The sequence below is a fragment of the Apteryx rowi genome, unplaced genomic scaffold (assembly GCF_003343035.1).
Source record: "Apteryx rowi isolate R43461 unplaced genomic scaffold, aptRow1 scaffold_317, whole genome shotgun sequence".
NCBI lineage: Eukaryota > Metazoa > Chordata > Aves > Apterygiformes > Apterygidae > Apteryx > Apteryx rowi.
The window spans coordinates 1,016,059-1,036,808 of NW_020449608.1; the positions used below are offsets into that span (position 1 = coordinate 1,016,059).

At 39.1% G+C, this 20,750-nt stretch overlaps 1 protein-coding gene across 1 annotated transcript in view; it reads right to left on the reverse strand.

Annotated features, from left to right (window-relative positions):
* ABCG1 (ATP binding cassette subfamily G member 1) overlaps positions 1-20,750 on the reverse strand; it is a 48,114-nt gene that overhangs the window by 16,737 nt on the left and 10,627 nt on the right. The window lies entirely within an intron of this gene.

Genomic DNA, 20,750 nt, shown 5'->3' on the forward strand with positions numbered 1-20,750 from the left:
GACAGACCACAATAACTCTGTAAAAATAAATAACTCCCAGGGAAATGCTTGTTCCAAATTAAGAACTTTTTTTTTTCTCATTTAGATTAATCCACTTCAGAAGATCATGCCATGATAAGCATGTCCTCAGGCAGAGCTGTGCTGGAATAACCACAATACCAACTTTAAATATCCTGCTTTATTCCTGAATAAATTACCTTTGTTGATAAAACCTAATTTAAAGCCCTGAAATCCATGGTTCTGTAGGTGTATGCAAATTGGACACCAATGAGAATTCATCTTGTCTTGCATGATTCCCATTTTAAGGCATACTGCAATCTAACACTTCCGCTCTCCTGCATAGGAATTTAGGACCTCTGGTATACAATTTCTAAGTGATGAGCAGAGGCATTTTACTGAATCTAAGAAATCTATCTGGATAAAACTTACTAAACTTTCTGGCAAGTAAAACAAGCAAATGGTTGACATTTAGTTAGCTGACATGTAGAAAACTGAAGTGCAGTAATACAGAAATTGTTGGTTCCAAAACGTCATTGGTTAATTGGATTTTCATTATAATCTGTAATGATGATTCACAAATTCATCTGCTCCAGTTCTGTGGATTTTGAGAAAATCTTTTTCCTTCAGTGACCTCTAGAAGCTGGATGGGGTGAAGACTGGGTGGGGAAGGTGGGCACCTGACTGGCATTTAAACTTTTCAAAATCTCTTTCCCATTTATTTACCTGCTTGCTGTCTTCAGTTAAATGACCAACTGCTTTAGTTAAACTCTAATCCTAAAAAAAAATAAGGTGCCAAAAACAATCCTGCATTATGCTGAAAATGTTTCTATAATTAAATGACACCAAAAAAAGGAGGGGCAGAAGATCTGTTTACATGCAGTGCTGTACTTTAGCAATCCATTTTGCCATATTGGTGTATATGCAGGCAGCATTTATATGCCATGTGTAAGCTATCCCACTGCTGTGATTTTCATTAGTTCTAGCTGGAATGTTGAAATGCTGTGAAAAATCACCTTGTCTGCAAACACGTAGAAAACAAATCTCTTCTACTGATTTCTTTTTCTTCCTAATCCCATCATTCCTTGTCCTCCTTTCATATCCATTTAGCATTCTCCTTAATTTTTCTTCTTTTCTCTATTCTCAGTTCACACTCTTTTAATCCCACAGGGAGCACACTTTTGCACCAAGAATATTAATGCAATGCTGACAAAGGACCTCCCTAATCCACAGCCAATACTCTTCTCCAAGCATTCCCCAGGTTAGGAGGAAAGCAATAGCCAAAAAAAGTCCCTCTAGAAATATTTGATGCTACTTTTTTTCATGGCAAATGTGCTGGAAAACGTATCTGACCATATATTAAAATATACATCAAAATAAATTTGTCAAGTGTCTTCTTTTTTTTTTTTTTTTTTTTTTTGGAATAGGCCAAAATCCTGTCCTGGACCTGAATGAAACAATTTGTTTGGAAGCTACTGAGATATTAACAGGTATGAAAACAGCATTCAGATTGCCTATTCACAGAGCAAAGAGAATCTACCAAAAGGATCAGCTATTTAGAAGAGAGAAATCCATGACACCCATGGCAAGGTCTAACAACCTTGTCCTTCGTACCAATATCACTATTTTTTGAAAATCAGGATTTGAAAGAAAGGGGCAAGGAAGAGCTCAGACCTTTCAAACATGACAGTATTTACTAAATAGGTTCTATAGAGACAAGGTCCTTCATACTATCCCCCAAGTCTAATGAACATCTGCAATCTCACAAGCCTATTAGATTTGTAAGGGACTCAAACATCAGACTTCACAACCAATTACACGCATTGTCCATACACCCACCACACACACAAATTCCATGCAGTTGGAAAACTCTTTCTCACACTGGTCAAAAGCTGACCAAGTTGAACTGCCATTAACATCAGCAGGGCTAGGGTTTCATTTCCTGGGTCCCACATATAGTGCAGCTAACCATGGTGCAAAGTATTCGTTGGTGTTTGTCTGTATTCTCTGTCCGCCCTACAAAGCTGCTCAAAACAACAGAACATCACGTGGTAACTTTCTATGACACCAGTTTCTACTGTATAGGTTTGTTTTGACCCAGATTTCCAGCGTATAGGATTCTTGTAAGAGTTTCATAATAGTCAATTCATCACGAGTGCCAGGATCAGGATAGTAAATACTGCACATATTTGTAGGAGAGTATAAAGAATGTCACCAGTCATAAATACTGAGAGAGATATAACCTCAAACACAGAATCATCATCTGAAAATACATTTCCAGCACACATACCATTACCTAAAATTGAAGCCATTCTTCTCACTACATATGACTGCAAGATTGAAAATTACAGCCATTAAAGCCACCACTTTACCAAATACCATTTCACAAATGATAAGCAGATTACCTTTTAATTGTAATGTCCTCCCCATCATTACCAGCATTTGTTTCTACCCTTCTGTTGGAGATTTCCATTTTAAGTATCTTATACACAACACTTAAATAAGAGTGGGACGCATCTCTCCAACTCATTTGCGAAACAGTACAAGAACATAATTTAAAAAGAACTAGAAAAAACACTATTAATTTTGGATCACAATCCCAGTCACTGGTATTTCAGTTGCTACAAACTCAAAGCCATCTCTTCTTTTGACTGGAAACACATAAGAAGCCTTTCTATTACAAAGGTTAATTCAGCAAACTAACCAAGAGATTTTACACTGTAGCAGTAGCATGGTGCCAAGTATAATCCTTTATCAGGAATGAAAGGCTGTAAGTAACTATAGTCTTCTGTTTCAGAATATTGACGCTAATCTTTAACTGAATCAGTTGACCCAAAACTTCTATATTGGGCCACATGTCTTTCACGAGAAACAGATTATCCATTTGGAGAAGTTTGTATTCTTAAAATACAGAGACTGTTTTACACGTCCACTGTATATTAGGAATTTCTGATCACCTTCTATCCCAGCTGGCCCAACTCATTTTCCTTAGGTCACTAGATTCAGTAGCCTAGGTGGAATTTAATGGAAGACTGTACCTCAAAGAGAATTCACTGTAAGATTAATGCACATGATGGGCCATTCAGTTCTAACATCACAGTGGCTGTCTCCTTATTAACTGGAGTTACATCAAGACTCAATTTAGCGTCATGACTTTCAGATATTTCTCTTTAGAATTATTTTGGTTTTGAACAGAAAATAGCTTGGATCCTTTCAGTTTTCCTCTTCCAGAGTTATTGTGACTTCATCCTCAAAAATGTATTTAGGGGAATGCTCATGGGAATCTAAATATTGTTTTCAAGAACTACTTAAAATATTAGGTTCCCAACAGTACATTAATAATCCACCACCAGTTGAACAACCGCATAGCAACTTTCTCAATATAATGCACAAGAAATAAAACACAAAAAGGAACCAAAATTGAAACAGAAATTTCAAGCAATGCAAAAATTTTTATTCTTAATTTCATCTCACATTAAATTCTAAGAGCTCAGCTGTTTCTCCTGAGCAAATGGACTTTGTTTATTCCTCTGTTAGGATTTCCTATGGAATGCAAAACTTCGAGTGCTGCGATAATACACCAGATTCACAGCCAAAAACACATGACTGGCTTGAACAGCCACTCATTCAAGCAGCGGATTTCCCTTACTGTGTGATTGCAGCACAAAGCCCAGGGCGGTCCCTTGTTTAACAAATTGATGTCAGGAGACCTCTTTATTTGATGCAGATACCCAGGGAGCTCTCATTGCTTGAATCACCAGAAGTTTTGCCAATGGCCTCAGCAATGGAGATATCTGTTGATGGTTTTATCTGTTTCCTTGTGGATTCTACAAGGTTTTCTGGGGAGATTTAGTTTTATCATTTTCACAAAAATTATGATTAATCCTAAAGGAAGCAAGCCTCCCCCACCTCATACTTAGAGTAGGAGCATAAGAGCACATGCTTAAGAATGTGTCTAAATCAGTACAAAAAAAACATGACTAGAACTCCTACCCTTACAGAGAATTTCTTCAGGTAAATAATATCCCTAGCTGTACATTAAAATGGTAGATTCATTTAAATGTCATTGTCAGTAGTATACTCATTTGCTATTCACAAAAATGTCACATACTTGTAGAAGTTTCTAGGCAGTTTAGCCTAAGTCTGCATCCATCAGCAGGCACACAGAGCCCGCCTCAGCTCCCGGGTGAGCCCAGGGGGCTTTCCCTGCTCATTGCAATTAGAGCAGGATTTGCCCTTCCGAATACATCTGAACTGTGTGTCTTGTATGACAGGCTCTTCTGAAGGCAGGAAATAGCTGATGATGCCCTGTAAATACCATAGGCCTGAAATTGCCCAAAGATTTCTCAGAATATTCAATATAGCAAATAGGGGACATAAAAAACTTCAACTCAAACAGCTCAAATTTGGCAAAATTATAAACTACTGAAATCTGAGCCACAAAATAAGCAGAGTTTGGCTCTTTTAAACAAAGGCATCATAACCAGTTCTGTCTCTACTTCCTAACTGCAGCCAAAAAGTGCACCATTTCTTTATTAAAAAATTATATGCAAGGACTATATTTCTATGTCTTTCTGCGCTACTTTTTTAGACGGAGTGTCATTAATTACTGCTCAAAAACACCCAGCTGTAAATACAGAATACATCTCTGGCGAGTAGGAAATTACTAATCTGACTTATTTTAATACCTTCACAAGCAACATACTTTTAAAATAGTAATTTAAATTTAATACACAAATTTACTCACTTACAGTACCATCAATCAAATGGGTTGGTAAATTATGAGGAGAAACCTCAGCACTTTCTTGGCACTATGTACTGACTCTGTTCCATTAAGGAATTCTATACATTTTCCTACTCTAAAATTCATGGGCTTAATTCTCATTTCACTACCTCTTGTTTAAATCAAAACTATGCTGAAGTCCAGGGACTTCTCCAACACAAAACCTGAGTAAGGAAAATCAGAATCAGACCCCACATCCTCATCTTTCCCCTTGAGACATGAGTAGGGATTACTCCTACCACGGAAAATTGCTCCTAGCAAATCTAAGACTTTGCTGCTGCCCCTGAGATCCATTATACCCACACATTGATGGCTGCAGACCATTCCCTGGATTATTTACTGTGGAACAAGGCAAGCACCAGGGGCAAAACAGACTAAGTAGGTCACATTTCACATTAAAGGGCAAGTTAGTGACATATGCATCAGAGAAAGAAACTGCAAAAATCCATCCAGATGTGGAAACAACCTCATGATATCTTGCAGACATCATGTGTATAGACTCTTTTGAAAACTAAACAGCTGGGGAAGATCAGCAGAAACTCTGTAGGGAAGCACAGAACAAGAGACGCACAAAGGCAGTAATAACCCAAGGCCAGAGCTACACTAGAAAAACAAAAACATCTGTAGATATACTAAAATGTCAGCTAGGGGACATGAATCTTTATCATTTTTAAACTAGCAAAAAGTATTTTCTACACACCTAGATGTAAATACACCTACAAAAAGTCCTCTTGCCTGATCATTACCAAACCCTTATTCACTTTCCACATCCCAGCTCTTGCTCTCTCTACCGGAAGAGCTGCTGCTGCAGCAGCAAAACATCTACATGCTCACTGATGGAGGCTATGCTGATCTTTCTAAGGAGAGCTAGAGCACATCTAGCAGAGTTTTACCCCTGCAGAGGTATGATAAACAAGGAGTGGCAGCACGGAGGTTCCCCAGAAGTTCTTGGAGAAGGCTATCCCATACCACAATCCCATGCTGTGTATCTTGTTCTCTTCATGCTTTATTTCCTGTTTCACCCTGGCCCAAGTAAATATGTTCATAAACCCCAGAAGTGAATAAGCATAGAAGGCTGAAACTCCAAGGCACCAAGTTAATCACAGTTAAGTATCTTCAATTTATTGTGTGACTTTCTGAAGCGTAGAGTCATGACCACATTTTCAAAGGTAAACATATGCATATATTTGCACACAAAAAGAGGTGCAGGTGCCTATTCTTTGCATATAAATAACATAATTGTGCCCTTAAATTAGGTCTTGATGATTTATACTTCCATTTTACAACTCAACTATAGATCTCCAGTTTGTATATGTAAACATTATAACTGTACATGTGTCAGGAAATGTGCAGAGTGACTAGTAGCCGGTGCAGGGTGGTGGCCAAGTTTCTGGGGTTTGGGCTGTTCGGAGCATATAGTTTCAGAAGCAGCCTATAGCGACAGAAGATGATGCTGCTCCTCAAGGGGGTAGTCTCTTTTTCCACCCTCTCTCCCCAGGGCACCTTCCTTTCACTTTTCCTGAACTGGCTTTCAGGTGTGACTCCATAATACATCAGATGAGCAAGCCAGCCCACCCAGAAACCGCTCCTAGGAAATGAAACACAAAGAGGGCTTGTTTTCAGCTGCATCAGCTGCAGTAATGCAGCTGCCCACACAAGGGGCAAGAAGGCACAGCTTGCAAGAAGGCAGGGGAGGTGGGACAGCTGTTTGCAGCTGCTGGGGATATTCGGGGCAGTTTATGCCACCCAGGAATCCTTATTCTGAGATTCTTATTCTCTCCCATCCTGAAACAAAAATAGGATTTATAATTAAATGAAACTACCCCCTATACAACATTCATGCTGGGCCACTGAAACCATTTCCGTCTAAATTGGACTGCTTGTTTGCTTTATCTTCATGTAAAACAAGAAAAATTAGATCACCTCTGAGTGATAAGATTAAGATACTTGGGGCTTTTCACCTAAATCAAAGTTAGTTCAAAGCCAATGGGTTTCCATAAAATGACATATTATCAGGGATTTTCTGAGAGAAATGTTTTCTGAATATTTCTAATTCTGCTATTAACCAGCAAGGGCACTGTGTTCCTCATTCACAAAATGAGTACAGAATGCTTTCTTCTCAGCGATATTGACAGGGTTTATTAATATTTAAATAAGAGTTTTTCGATCCTCAGATGAGAAGTATAATCTGCAGCAAAATATATTATTCAAATAATTTGAATTTTAAAATCTTTTGATGGGAATTGGTTAAATGGGCATTTCTTTCCCAGCTCCCTGCGAGGCTCAAACAGGCTTAAGTCAAAGTCAATTACAGGTACCAATACTTGGGAAGAAAAAGAGTCATCTTTCACCTTCACAAAATGTGTGGGACCAGAGCAGCTTTCTTGAGAAACAGAGTGAAAAATTATATTGCTAAAATAATAGGAACTTCCCTATTACATATAGGCCCAAACAGTACCCCTGTAATTGGGGGAGGGGGGAAGTCACACTGGGGATAATAAATGTGTTTAAGGTAACTCTCTACTAAATAAAACCTATGGCTTCAACCACCATTTGTGCGTTACAAGTGAATAAACCTTTTTTTGAAGCATTTTTGTATGTAAGCTTTAGAATCCAAACATCCATATATTTATTTTTCATTCACATATCTCTCAGGGACATAGAACAATGGAATTTTCCACTGTCTAAACTCTGAACCCTGCTTTATGACAATTAACAGAATTTACAATTGTAATGCATTCTTGCACCTTGCCTAAGAGAAAAAACCTTCGTTATGTAAATGTCTATAAAACAGCATGCCAAGCACCAAAACATTAGAAGAGGGGAGAAAAGCTGAACAAGTGTCTGAAGAAACCAAATAAAATGTCTTTCTTTCAAAGTCCTCTCCAGCTCAAAAATGAGGAATCTGTTCCACTCAACCTAAAAATATGATGTGTCTTTCATATTTGACCAAAAAAAAAGAAATCCCAGTGGGCAGTGAAGCTCCTTTCTGTGTGGAGAGGACTAAAGTATATTTCTGAATATAATCCACAACCAGGTCTTCTTAAACAAATTACTCTTGATTCACAGCCAATCTCCCACTTAGTGACCAAGGGAGGGTTGATTCACAACTCAAATAGAGAGCTTAGCCCATTGCTTACGGCCAGTCTGGTAGAGTTCATCTTACCTAATTTTACACACATAGAAGTTTGACACCTAACCTAAACTAATCATTTAGGATCCATAAAGAAAGACAGACACCCCTAACAGGTAATTAGTTCTACTTATTTTAAATTTCTATTCTGGGATGGGATAAATAACCCTCTGGAGGTGCATCTTTCTCTTAACTACAGAGGGAGCTCAGGACAACTAGCTTAGACTAGACACCAAACCTTTAGACACTGTAATAAATCTCATCCTTCATCAACAACTTGATGGCTGATTTCAATATCAGTCACAAAGAAAATGTATAACAAGACTTTTTTTATACTTATTTAATCTCAGTTTGACCACGGTCCCTCATCCGCTCGCACAACTGCAGTAATTAAGCACACAAATCACATACTCGAAGTCTTTAGAGTGGTTTGGCACTCCACATGTTTGAGATGCTTCCTACAAATAACATTAAGAAGAGTAGCCTGTGCATAAATACTTCAGAGTATTCTGAATGTACAATCATATCAGACATTGTGTTTTTACTTCATCATTAGGCTTCAGCACTTCCCATTCTGATAACTGTGGACAGCTACACCTCTATGAATAGTTGCCTCAGGCTATCGATCAGCTCAACAATACATCATTGTACTGGTAGCATTTGGTTCAAACTGAACCAGAAATAAGCTTTGGAAGGTCAGATCTTAATTAAAAGCTAAATATTTAAGAATAAACTTTAAAAGCAATTTTTGATTTCTCTTTGTGGGGGTGCCCATGATTTGACTTCTAGTAGCACACTTCCTTTGTGTTAAACATACCAGCTAACTTCTCTGGAAAGTCAGTTAAACATACAGTAGATTAGAGTCTAAAGAGAGCTTATGAACCCCAACACCAGAGATTTATGACATGAAATCCCTAGTTACTCTATGCAATGTTGTAAAATAAAAAAGAATACACTGATGAGAAGATGGGAGTCTAGATGAGAAACTGAGTTCTAGCCAAGGGAAAATCTTAAACCAAACTGCAGAATATAAAGAACCTGAAAAGACTCTCTAATTTTATTGTTCTTCCAGATTCCTGGGCTAGATATTAAACTTATGCAAGACATTGGATCTGATGGTCCACACTGTGGAGTCAAATAGGAAAAGCCCTGAGGAAGTAAAGTTTTCATTCCTTTGACACTTCAAAATCAGGATTGTGTGCACCATGCTTTCTCTCTATTATGCAAACAGCTCATTGCATTATTTTAGTATCTGAATCCTGTTTGTCTTTAATCAGATATGACAGTCTGTTAGGCAGCAAGCTCTGCAACCCCATAATGTTGAGTTTCAAGGTTTAATAGACTGTGCAACCTCACCCACCTTGTCTGGCTCTGTCACATCTCCTGGCTAGGCAGTGTTTCTCTACAAGCTTTGTACAAAGAGCAGATAGGCAAGTTTTATGTACATAGAACCCATACTGTCAGATAACATGAAACTGAAGTGCTTGAAGATGGACGCAGAATTTAGACCTTCCTGAATCACCACATTCCTCCATCAGGACAGGGGAACAGAAAGGAAATCAGCAGTGTGATGTGCACACCTTGCTGTACCAGCAACTATCAGTTACACCTCCCCACTGTGCTGTGAGAAAAATGTCTTTTGAGCCGGTCCCCTTTATATCTAATCTTTTTCTTTATGGCTATGAGCAGGCAGAGCTGAAGTATTTAAGAAATCCATCACTGCAACCTGAGGTGATAAGAGGCCCAGGTAACAGCTAGACACCTTTCTTGTTAAAGAAATAATATGCCTGTTAAAGAAATATTGATTGAAATTAGTCCCACTGGAACGGCTGCTCTGAGCCATCCCTTGTATTCACAGAGACTAAACATCAACCTATCCACTTCTACAAGGACCAGAATAAGGCAAGCAACACCTTCCTTATTTCTCTTCCTACAGTGGTTTCCAAGCACATAAGAAGGGCTTTTTGGTCCACTCACAAAGAGCAAGACGGGCTAGAACTGGCAGAGGTTCAGTGATGAACACGGTGGGCAACTCATCCCTGCAGGCACCCGGTGAACTCAGAGAATCAAATTGTTTTTGTATAGGTCCATTTAACCTGTTCTATAGCAAGGGCAGAGCCTTCTGCTAAGCTCTGTAGGATGACTACAATTATATGTGGGTCCTGCCTGTTAATTTTAATCAGATTTGTCCACAGGAAGATGCAGTTCTTGCCCGTGTCTTTGTTGAATGTTTCTGTCTGAGAGAGTTAAAGCCAGTTGTCTTTCATACGCATGCACATGAAGCCATATGCCTGCAACTGAGGATAGGGATTGACAATTAAATGGGTCAATGAATGAAAGTAACCTTCAAACATGATTGCAAATAAATCTGTACTCTCAATTAGACCTGATGGCTTCAAAAGCAGTATTTACATGTTGAAGCACTTGGAGATCTGGGGCATAGCTTGCACTTTGTCTGCAAAGAAAATAGCTTCCCTAATTTATCTTCAACCCTTAGGAAAAACGCAGGGGGAAAAAATGTGCATGAATGATGCACAACTTTGTCTTTCTTATGAATCTATTGGAAATGTCTTTTCAAAGCAATATCCATAGCTCAATCCCTGTTTGATAATTGCTTTTTGGTGGCTTTTTTTTTTTTTATTGCCTTTGTTTCCGTTGCTTAAAAGTGCAAGAAAGGTCTTTCCTGACAAAAGAAGAGCCAACACAGTTTGAAATGAAAGGCTGACACATTGCCTTGAATGACAAACTAAAGTCACGAGCCTCAGAGATGAAAGCTGTTTACGTATACCAGTCAGGCAGAAAGCAATTTCCTCATAATTGCAGTACCTTTATACCACAAAGTACAAGTAGTATTATTCACAGCCTTACAAACAGATAAAACCAAAAGGTTCTCCACTATCCCTTCCCTTTTGAAAAAATTTTCAAATAGGAGACATTCTAATATAGTCCAGCAGCTGTTACGGACTGAATTGACCCTCCTGCCTTCATTTTCAAACATGGATACAGCTGGGTTACTGTGCGCAGGGGGCAGAAACCCTTCCTCCCTGAGAGAAGACCACTTTGGGCTTTCTGTGCTGATGTTCAGAGTAAACACATTTTTTTTACTTTTGCTGTCTCCCTTCCCCTTTCCAACCTCTCCCTACCCACATGCATAGACAAACCAGGAGGCAGGAAGGGAAAAAATGGGAAAGTAAAACTTTGGCTCTCTCCTCTTACCTACCCTGTGTAAGGGCTGGAGAGGGAGGCCCTGGTGCTTTCTAGAGCTACAGTAGAGATGGCAGAAGTTAGGTAGCATCTCTTTTCTCCAAGCTGGGCCTGATGGTAATAGCTAGGCTGAAGAGCTTGGTGTGGGAAGAAAAGCTTTTCGTAATACTTCTGGGTACAGGTTTATCAGAATATCTACATTAAATTGGAATGTGATGAAATAGCTCCTGCAAACTGCATAGGAAAAAAACTACCCAGATTATTAGAAAGAAAAGTGGCTCTCAAAACCACAAGTTTTTGAGATGACTTATATGCTCCCACAATAACGTTTCGTCCTTTGCCCTTATAGACATGGGGAGCCACATTTCTTGGATTTTGAAAAATGTTCCAAGTCCCAGTTTTTGCAATTTAAAAGATACCACAGTGTTTGACCTTTAAAACATTTCACAGTTCACAAGTCAGTTTCAATAATTCAAAATATTATATTTGACTCCAAACAAAAACCAGTTTTTCACAGCAGTCCTATCTAACTACAATGGTGATGACAGTCTGTTTCAAGAGCTTTCTCTGAAGAACAGGGAATTGTCAAACAGCTCGGCCATCCGACCTTCTAAACAACTCCTACATATTCTTATCCTGCCTCCCTCCCAAACCATATCAAACAGTTTTGCATTGCAAATTTCAAGAAGCATTTCCACCTCTTCCTATTTCCACTGCTCTCGTCCCCATTCCATGTTCCACAAGCAGACCGGAGAATGCTTGGGGCTAGGAATACCCTTTGAAACACACTCAGAGGTAAGTATCAGAGGTGTTTTAAAATGTAAATTTTAAACTCAAGTATTACAGCTTTAATTCTTATAGACTCACTCAGGAGCAGAGGCACTGACCGAAACTTCAATAGCTGTCCTCCAAACCTGGGGGAGCTGAATGAGTGAAATGGAGAGTCACAATCAGAAGAACCTCTGAGACTGAAGAAGCTTCTACTTCAGTGGGACGTCCCATGGCCAGCCATATGTATGCAAGGGGCACGTATTCTGGGTAAGCCTTGTTTCCAGAAGCAGCCATGCTGATTCTCTCCATTTCTCCTCAACGCTTTCATGAAATAGAAACACAGGGTAATATCTTCACTTCATTCTAGCTCTAAACTAATGACAGATAGCATCTATGACCCAGAACATAAAAATAAAGAAAAACCTGAAGAGTGCGTGTAAACAAACCCTAGATTACCTCCAGTTCTTGCATTTGACTTAGAACAACTGTGTTTTTATCACTCTTCTTGAATATTTACACTAATGAAGTCACCCAAATTAAAATACTTTTCATTGTCAGCAAACTAAATATAAAATCCTCTAAACGCCACTGAACTAATTATCATCTTCTCGAGCATGTCAATGCTTAATATGTTACAAACAAAACCCAACTGCACAGTGCACTGGTGCTTCTGGAATGAAAATGAGTTAGAATAAGCAGCTTTTAGGAGACTGATTTCTGCGTTTTCTGCAATTCGAAACTGCAGAAGTTGGCAGCCTTGTGGGGACAAACATCTATTGACCTACCATAAACTACTAAATTTCCATCTGTTTTAAACAGCTCCAGATGACCTACATTTTATGTTATGGATTAGCTGAAGCTTATAAAGTAATTTGCACAAAGCTTGACTCTTGCTGCTAACCATATACCCTAAGTAATTAAATATTTTATCAGTAATATATTCCATGTAAAGATGAGAGTTTTCAAGAGGAATTTTTTTTTGGCATTTCACATGTGAAATAGAAATAATCATTTGACAAACACACTTAGATTGTAATATAAATATCATCAAACTGATTACCTTTTCTGTAGCATACTAATTAATTCTAATGTACACATTAAAATTATTTGAAGCTAAAAAACCAACAGGCTAATGAACTTTAATTCCCAATTTCAGGACATGTGAAATGAGGCATCAAATTCGTTAGTCATTTTGGAAAGCCTATTTTTCTAAATTATCTACAAAATGATTGGTAAGTCATTTTGGCAAGTCAGAAAGCAAGAACTCATTTCACAAAAGCATGATTTCCATTTCAAGTTTCCATTTTCTTTTTATTCTGCAGCAGAGAAAAAACTCAATCTTGAATTTTGGTGAAGGATCTTTCGTTTACTTGTTTTTTTTTCAAACCAATAGCATGTCACTCCAGAAGCCAGTGGTCTGGAGCGGTTGTAGAGTGAGTGACAGTGGTCTCACACACTGATACAGAGGTTAACCAAGTCTAAGTCCTTGAGTCAGATTAAGAACTCCAACTTGAGTCTCTTAAATTTCTCAATGCCCTGGTCAGCAGACGGACTGGATTTTCTATCTTTCTCTTCCTAACTAGAAAGCCCTGGACTTGACAAATGTAGTCAGAAAAAACTATAAGTACCAACATGTTTCTACCCTGATGCATTACAATTTTCCAACAAAAAGAGGATAGTGAAAATTTCCAGATGAACTTTCATTATAGGCTTATCAGAAGACCCTCTGTGTCAACAGTCCTTTTACTCATACTTTATATTGGCCAACTCCCCAGTAACACCCATAACTTCTTTTGATTCTTTTTGTCCTTCTTTACAACCCAGCTATTCAATTGTTCAATGAAAAGGAAAGGGGTAAGCTACAGACAAACTTAGGTTGGGTGTTGGCTGACCCAACTGCTCTATTAGAACAGGGAAAATTTGATAGTGAAAGCAGATGCTTCCTCCACAAACCAGAAGCCTATCAAAAGAAATCAGTTATGTTAACAGCCTGGAGGCTGATGCTCATTACTAGAAAGACAGGCTCACATAAACAGTGTTGGTCTTCTCACACCCTTCTAATTGGATGTCCCTGTAGACCATATTCCAAAATACATTTGTTTTTCCAAAGTCAAGAGAACACATTTCCATTTTTTTCTGACCAACTAAAGTGACAATGCCATTTCAGAAAAATGCTGTGAATACATTACCAGAAAATGAAGTTTGACTTGTCTCTTGAGGTTTCTTTATTCTCTTATTGTATGACTTTTATATGACTTTTTAAATCTATATTTAATATACTTTCTTCTATGATTTATTTATCCATACTAACACCTGTATACATAGAAGAAAAGAAGGCGATAGAGTCCAGGCTCGTTACATGGTTTTCCTTACAAATATTATCACTTTAAATTAAACAATGAAAAGATATAGTTAAAACAATATCCATGTCACTTGCAACCACAGGCTTTGATCCTAAAAAACACATGCTCTCACCGGACTGGATTCTCAGCTCCTATAAAGCAACAGAGCTCCACCAAAATCAGTAAAGCAGCATGGGTTTATCCTGGTTCAGTAGCTGACACGAGGCTGAGGAATTAAAAGCTGAGATGACAATCTAGACACACAGCAATTTTCCAAGATTCATAGAAGGCGGAAACCTTCCATGTAATAAATACAGATAGATAAGGAACTGAAAATCTCAGGGTGGGATTTATCTTAACCAGTGGCAAACATCTAGAATGCAAACATTGCATCTGAGTTATTCATCCTAGTAAATGTGGAGAAAGAGACACTTGTTAGGCTTATATAGGATAAGATGAATCACAGCCTATACTCCCCTGACTCTGTCAGTGAAATCTCCTTTGTCTATACAGAAAGCCTAGGTTGTTGCCTAACTTGGACAGACTCCTGCATGGCAGAAGTCTACATTTACTCAGATGAATCTGACTGACAATGTTTCTCTCATGGCTATGAGGTACCTAAGGCAAAATGTGGTCCACTGTCTTTAAGGTATAACTACACAAGTAACACATTCTTTAAAAATATCTAATATACCTAAGTACAATTTAAAATCCCATTGTGAGATGAGCAACTTCACTGCACACAGCGACCTAGCTATTGCAGTTTACCTGGCTACAGACATTGCTTATATAGACGTTGTATTTGGTGCCATACTAGAGATGCACAAGTTCAAAGTTTTCATGGCAAATTTTTCTAACTGTATGTGACAAAACAAGGGAAAGTAATGTAACCTCTGTGCAAATGGAAAAATAAGCAAGCCTCTAATACTGTTAGACTTAATTTCAATGCTAGCTAAATGTTTCTGATCATTATGTGTAAGTGGTGAATACACTACCTGTGTTTTTTTTTCTTTTTGCCAATAAGTGAGATTCCATTATGCTGACAGAATAGGGGTTGCAACAATTTGGGTAATGGCACAAGTACAGAACATTGTTCTGTCATCAGATCACAACATTTTGAAAATATTACTACTTTTTAAATTTCTGTATGTGCATGTTAAAACTGAGTCACCACTCCGCTTCCAATGAAAACCTGAGTGAAACCCAACACAGTACTTTTAAGTTCTATTTGCCTCTAACAGATAAGTTTCCACTTACATATTTGTAATATTTGTAAAAGTTCTTCTGGATTTTCACAATTATTTTTGTTACCACAGTAACTTCTGCATGCCTTGGTCAGATTCATGGTCCCATGATCTTAGTCAACTGACATCAAATACGTAAGATTAAGACCTTGGAGCAGTGATAGAATCTGCTAGACTCTATTCTTCTCTCACACACTCTCCATTTATTTGCTGATTATAAATTGTCCCTACAGAATGAAAGGGTCTGCTAAAGAATCTTCTCCTGTGGTGATCCAAAGCACTGATATAAGACTCTTATAGGTGAAGAAAGTAAAGGTCACATTAGGATTAGTTTCACATAGGGAGATAAGTTCAAAATGTAACCAAACCTACAGTTTGGCTTTGCCCACAAAAATCCCACATCTATTACCTTAAAAGAATTCTTGGGGAAACTGCACAAGACATGCTGTTCTAAGGAGACGCTGGCTGAACCTGAACCACAAAGTCATTTGGAACCAATATCACAGAATCTGTCATGAGTCCCAGCATATATAGACCCTGAGAACGGGACCTGTAATTTGTGCAGCAAAGAGCACCAGCTACAGTACCTGAACCATCTGGCCATTTGGCCATTTTCTGCAATAAGGCAAAGCAACTGCTGGATGACAGAGTCCTTGTTCAGGCAAAGGAATGGTTCTGGCAATTGGGAAGAATTCCTGGCTCCTTCCTATTCCCTCTCCCTCCAGCCCATCTGGACTGTGGCCCCAAGTCCCTGCTAAAGGCTCCTGGTGCCTGGAAGAAAGTAGCATGGGCAATATGAAACCCACAGATTCTCTCTTGAGGGACTGATCCATTGACTTCTAGCAGAGCTGTTCTGCCTCTGAACTACCAGCCCAGAGACAGCAAAGATAAGGGTCCCCCATGGGGGTCATCCAGGATTCAGTGGTTCAGAAGGCAGAAGTCTTTTTAAAGGCAATGCATAAGGAGAAGATGCAACTGCCTTTGGGGAGGTTTACATTTGTCACTCTTACAAAGCTGCAAAGAAAATGGTGTAGGTGGACGGGTGAAGATTGCTCTTCTGAAAGGCTTCTTCCTGAAATTGGTGCCTACGCTCTAATACTGACTAAGCAGCAGGGCTTTGCTTCTGATCTAATTAGATAATGATACGCGATTCAAAAGGAGAGGTTAATCTTGACTCGATCTTCAATCTCCTCTCCCTGTGTACAGTTGTAAACACACTGAAAGCATCTGGACTCTCTTCTTCCTGTGTGCTTCGGTATCAGCACCTGCACAGAACGGCTACAGATATGGATAATGAGGGGAGCTGGAAAAGAAGGGAGGAGGGACACACAGACAATCTTTTAAAATGCACTGGTTAATTCACACAAACCATGGGGTATATTATTGCCCATGTGGGTAGCACAAAAGACAATGACAGCCACATGGCTCTCACCATCCCTATCCCATTCCCTTCATAACTATGAAGAAGAGATCACGGAGGACTCCTGCTTGTACCTCTCAGCTTTGCCAAGTGTCTGGGATACGCAGTGTGGATCTTCTGAAGCCCAACCACCACCAGACAACATCGTCATCAGCCCTTTCCCTTCCCCACATTTGAGATGCTCGGAGATGGCGAATGCAGCCGCACAGGAGTGCAGGCACCCATTCTGTGCACAGAGCTATTTCTGGAAAGTGCCTTCATTTGCAGACTTCAGGTGCTCACCCAGGCACTATCAGCTCTGTCACCCACCCTCTCTAGTGCAGTCAAGGGACATTTCCAGCCCCCAGGAAAATCAGCTAGAAAAATCTCTATTAGATTCTCATTCTCTGCACTTCTCTGTCAGTGCTTTTTGCAAATTGAAGTGCACGTTCCYATCGGTTAATGTTAAACCATAGTATTTTCCATCTGTACCCCAAGATACAGCTCCTGCCAGTTCTCTGTCACTGGCAAATCATCACTTAAACAAAGAGAAGGAGAACACAATTATCTAGGATGTAAGCATGCTCTCCTTTACACCCAGCAGGAAAGCGAGGTGCAATCACGCTCAGATTAATACAAAAGGAATTCAGAAAACAATGTTGGCAGTTGTAAACAGAGAGGCAAAGCTGTCCAGACATGTATGAATTGGACCCACCATTGATACACACAAGGGCTACAACCCATTCTCCCTTATAACTTCTCAAGAAAACAGGAACAAACAAAATGCAAGCAATCTGATTACAAGAGAAATTACTGAGAGCAGAAAATTACTCAACTTACATAACGCAATAAGCTCCTGCTGAAAAGCATCAGCAAAATGTCTTTTCTTTATACCATTCTTTACACCAATATCATTCAGGCAGATAAAAAAGCTCCCATTTTTTGCAGTTATTCTTCCTGCTATTTTAGCTTATTATGCTGTTAATCCAGTAGCAACAGACTTGAAGCACTTCTAAGCAACCAATAGTCTTTTCCTTTTCATTAAAAAAAAATCAGGTTACAACTTCTTTTCTTTCCTATAATTATATCACATTGTCACTATAAAGGAGGAGGAATATACACTTCTATAAAAATATTACCTTCAAAATATTTGTTATAGATATATATATAGCCAGATTTTGTACATAAATAAATATACCTGTGTAGATGGGTGTATGTGCATATATATAAAAACAGAACTAATAAGAATGTATACATACACTCTCACATTTACATGCATTCATACAGATATGTTGGATGTATCTAGATATATTTATACATGATATAGAATATTAATGTATTTTATACATATAAAAATAAAGATAATATGCTCACAGAACAATAAAAGGAAAATTTAGAAGTTTTGGTAAGAAGCCAGTACATTACTCTTTTCACTCTGAAATGGAGGGCCTGTCTGATGCGCTGATACATGCCTATGTGACATGTTGTTTGTAGGTATATTTCCACCACCATATAAATATGCATCGCTCTGCTTCATTTGTAATACTTATCATCCGGACAGGAGTTGGAACCCAAGTCAGGACAAGTTTGGTTAGGTTAAATCGGTGGGTGATAGGAGGGAGGGCAAAAGAGATGGACTTTGCTTTATCACCACCATGGTAGTCAAAACTGTAGCCTGGCCCTAACACTGTATTGCTTGACACTCAACAGATAACGCTTCAACATTTAGCATAAAAAACATTAGCTTCTGTATTTTTAGAATGCATTTTAAGCATTATACTATATTTATGAGTGAAGAAAAGTGTCTTTTAGATAGTAGGCCATATTCTTCCCTGAGCAAGCTTTATTAATTTCAGTGAATTTATATCAGGGATGAATTGGTCCAAAATGTTCTAACATAAGATGAAACTCCTGGCTGACTATCAAGCAGCCTATTCTTTGGGTAAACTCTCTCCATTAAGCCATTGCTGTGATTTCAAGATTCGTTTGGCTCTGTATTTTTAAAGGAGTACAGTATGAATGCCTGAGCTGAGTCACAGGTTGTCTCCCAAATTAGTTTTATTTACTGCAGGATGTACACCACTTTTTTCCCTAATTCACTTTGCTCAGGGAAGTTTATTTCCACTGTTTAACACCTGTCAATAAGAACCAAACACAGAGTGTTACAATGCTTCAGCCATGTCCTATATGGAAAGGCCTGATTTATTCTATTTTTAATTTTTTTTTTATAATGTATATGCAGAGTATTTAGAGTACATGGGATTCAGGAGACTAATACTCATGCTTCTGTGTGGAAGATAAAGAATAAGTATGGGAAGTGGTATTACGCATATTAATGGAGTTTCATCTTTCTTTTAGTGACCCCAGGTGTTACACTATTACTGGACAAGACACAAACACTCTCTCAGAACACACCATCTTACCGTGATCCCAGAGTTCAGGGATTTGTGACTACTTCAGGTAACATATTTCTCCTTGATGTTTTTACATCAACATTTACATCAATTATGGAGGGTGTGCAAAACTTATCACAGGATGTTTAGGGGAAGGTCCAAAGGTGTGGAAAGGGACAGGTGAAGGACTGAAGAAGAACAAGCACGGAAAAATAAGAGAGAAAAGGGGATTAAAGGGGCCAGATGCATGTAAACAGGTGGCTGGTCAATATACATATATGACTGAGCCCTGCGCTTGACCACTGCAGTCTATTCTATGTTCTTATTAAATCCTAGTTCTAATTATCTCCTGTGTGAGCTCACTCTGTGTACATGAACACTAGCAAATACCAAGGGGGATTAGTTGGTGAGTAGAAGAGGTCTGAGTGCCGGCCACCAGAGTGAGCGGCCACAAACCTGAGGGGCTCCTAAGTCCAGGTGCCAGCAACTGGAGGAGACAAGCACCTGGCAGACTAAGCATCTAAAACTAACTACTGGAGAGACCTGCTTTGTGTGCATGTACAACCCACCAGCAGGCTGCGATCCCAAGCAGCCAGAGGGGAGGAACTGCAGCGAGTGATCCTCACTGCTCACATTTGCACGAGTGCCACTTGTGTTTATGTGGGTGCTGGTAAAGGCACTGCTGTGTTTGTGCTGGTCCGTAAGGCTGGCTGTGTGTGTTGCATGCTTGTATGTATGCCTGTGTGTATGCACCTATAGGGAATACATGCTGAACCTGGTTGCTAGCTGGACCTGTAAACACAAAACCGCAGCTGCCATCTATCTCTGGGCCTGGGGCAGGAGGAATCCCCCAAGGCCTGAAGCCCACTGGACTCAGTTACCACTAATGGTATTGTTTTAAAATCCCCACAATTAGAAATTCCTGCAAACTTCTCGTGAACAACTCACAGTTCTGACTAAAAAAGAGCTGAAATCTGACCCAACTGTTTTTTGGAAAGGTCTCCAATCTGCTGTCTGCATGCTTAATATCTACTTACTGTCAATTTGTTCCTCGGGGGCAAATTCTCCTTCAAATAATCCTGCAAGATTCAAGATCAAAAGCCAAACCCCGATGAATAACCTTTCCTAGCCAGCTTTGCATAGCTGCACCCCTCCGCACCTTTCCTTGCCTTTCTGATGCTCAGACTGCTCCAGTGGCAGCATGTGACATTCACCTGCCTGGCACAAGGAGGAGGTGCTCAATCCCAGGCAGCCACCTGCAGCTTTCAACTTTATGAGACTCAAATAGTATTTCAGATAGTCAGGCCTTGATATTCATTTTCAGAAATATTCAGTAAGTGCTAGCTGAAGTCAGTGGCATTTTGACCCAGATAAAATAACTGCCTATTCTCCAACAGCAAAGTATTTACCTTCAATCCCTTCTTTTAATTGGGTATTCGTTTACCAATTCTAGTCCTGTTATGCTTGTGCTACTAAAGTGTTTA